Genomic DNA, 2,824 nt, shown 5'->3' with positions numbered 1-2,824 from the left:
TAAAAGGCGAGGCCAAGGCGAAAACCCGCAAAGGGCGCTTTACGACCAAAGGTGGATTTGAGCTGAAAACCAGAAAAGGGCGACTCAAATTTTGGAGCAAAATGGGGCATGGACATCACCATTACCAAAGACTTCTAATGGGCATTGCTTCATTTTTGAGATCATTAGAGGCTGTTTCATATGCCAATGTCATCATATACATGGAACTGGAACAATAGCACGATAGCTAAGGTCTGAAATCAATTCAGAAGCAGACACCATGATTCGTCACTGAATTTCTTAGAGATGAACATCAAGAAAATTGAAGAAAAATGACTAAGACTTGCAATGACGGGCATGGGAAATTACCATTTGCCCTCCTTGCTTGTCGAACATCTGTACTGGGCCAACACCTCTCTTTGGTTTACAGAATTGAGGTAGTTTTACCTATTGAAATCCCCTCTTTCTAGGTATTAGTTGAAGGGTTCCTATCGTGATGTGATCAGTAGGACCTAGGAAAAAGGTTAAAAGCTATTCATCAGGGTCGGATGTACCAAGAAACAAATGATACGAGGTCATAATAAACAGGGTCATCTCAGAGACTTCCACGAGAGGGTTGGATGTCGAAAAAGATCATTCCTCTACAAAAGGATTTTAGAGGGAAATGAATGCCAAACCAGGAATGTTCTTATGTTGTAAAGAATACCTTTTTCAGAGGAGCACTGATCCTGAGCAAGATTGTTAATCCTATAAACATGGATCCAGTCAAGAAATACTTCGTTTAAAGAATAAGAAAGGACCAATTCAAAAAAAAAGAGAAAATGAGAGATGAAAAATGAAAATGAAAAATGAAAAATGAAAAAAATGAAAAAGTAAAAATGGAGAGGCTAAGGGGAAAACCCGCAAATGGCACCTTAGGCCAAAGGGGATTTGAGTTGAAAACCCGAAAAAAGCGGCTCAAATATTAATCAGAATGGTGCATAAAGTGATCAGAGCAACTCGTATATTGATCAACAGGAAAGGGTAGGCGACATCTTGGGGCATCGACAAAGCACTGTAGATCTCCTAAATACATGTCAAACTCAAAATGGTCTTCAGAAAGTTTGTACAGAGAAGTTCAAGCTGCGATATCTAGGGCACCCAATTCTCATATTATTTATATTGAATTTGTTGTTCTTGGAATACTTTTTCTTTTCCAAGATATACACTCCCAATCAATTTAATTATTATCCTTTTTTTTTGGACAATTTATTCCCTTCGAGCTATGCTCAGAACTAACTTCATGCTTATCCATTATTATTATGATCCTTTTTTGCAAGCATGTTGCATTGGAATAATGATTAATGGACTAGTAAAACTTTCACAAGGGAAGTTTTGCATATTACTCTGAAAAGTTTCTAAATAATATAGGAACCTAAAAGAGGACTATTGTTTAGAACACACCAAATTTAAAGGTTGGAAATTTGAGAAGGAATAGTCTAAATTTAAACTTTCCCTTTGGATTTTTGTTGTCAAATGCATTGATTGACAAGACGCCATGTTGGTGACAAAGCTTAAATAAACAAGCAGGCAATGATCATCAGGCAATAGGAAGAGGTTACCTCGGAGAAGAGAGCCTTCATTTGCACATGAGTACGGCACCTCGGGAATGGTGTGAGAAACTAGAACGATTTAGGTCTTGTATCCTTGATTTGTGATAAGAGAGGATTGAGATAAAAGCCATATATTTCTACACTTGGATTACAGTGAGAGAATGATGGTACAAATTTTGCGCCCTAATGGATTAAACTTTGAGGTTTATAGTGGAGGGTAACCTGGCTAAATGTTTCTTCAGAAAACGCCAGTCGAGAAGGAAGATGTTATAGCATTTCAGTGATAAAGCCTTAATAAACTTCGAGTAATGATAACCTAAGTGGGGTCATTCTTGGAAAAATAAAATTCTGCATTCATACAAACACCATTCACACATGTCTAGTTAGGAGCATTTGATTCATTTTGATCATGCCATCCTAATCATTAGGCATAATTAGGTTCATTATACAGGTCATGTTCCCCAGAGAACAGTTTAGTGAATATAGCAGATCTTGTCTCCCTAAGAAGTAGCGTAGCAGATCGAAGACGACAAATCTTATCTTCAGGAATAAGGAAGCAGATTTAAGCCACAAGTCCTATCTCCCTGGTTAGAAGTGGAGTAGGTTAAAAATTACAGATCTTGTCTCCCTAAGCAGTAGCGGAGCAGCTAAAGTCACATCGGTGAATATTGCTTCCCCGACATTGCAGTTAAAAAGCTTAAAACTACAACAGCGAATCTTATTTCCCTGGCATTGCAGTTAAAAAGATTAAAGCCACATCGGTGAATCTTTTCTCTCGGCCTATAAAACAAAAGGCTGAAACTTTTGTAAAATGGAGAAAAATCCCTTACACACACAAGGGGATACTGTATCAAAAAACGAAAATCAATACAAAAGGTTTTCTTTTCCTCTTTTCCATTCGGTTTCCGATTGCCTTTTTTTCTTTTTTTGTTTACCATTAAATATATATACGAGCATATATATAAATAAAAGAAAAGAGGAGGGAAGGGGAATAATACCTAGTAGCGCCTTTGAATCTGTGTGACGAGGAGCTAAAAAGCCCCTAGGGGTGCAGCTTCGATCACCGTTGACGGTGTAATCGTGGAGAGGGCGACGAAAGCCTCGAGCGGCGCGATAGCTAGGGTTAGAAACCCTAGCAGAGAGTTTAGGCCCTTGTTTTTTTATTTTTTACGGATGCAAAATGTTTTTTTTACAGAGATTTAGTTTAAATAGGGCATTGATACGACGCCATTTAGAGGCTTGCGACCCGCGCG

This window comes from Gossypium hirsutum, chromosome D06 (genome assembly GCF_007990345.1).
Source record: "Gossypium hirsutum isolate 1008001.06 chromosome D06, Gossypium_hirsutum_v2.1, whole genome shotgun sequence".
Lineage (NCBI taxonomy): Eukaryota > Viridiplantae > Streptophyta > Magnoliopsida > Malvales > Malvaceae > Gossypium > Gossypium hirsutum.
The sequence above is the reverse complement of the archived record's forward strand: the minus strand, read 5'-3'. Positions refer to the sequence as shown.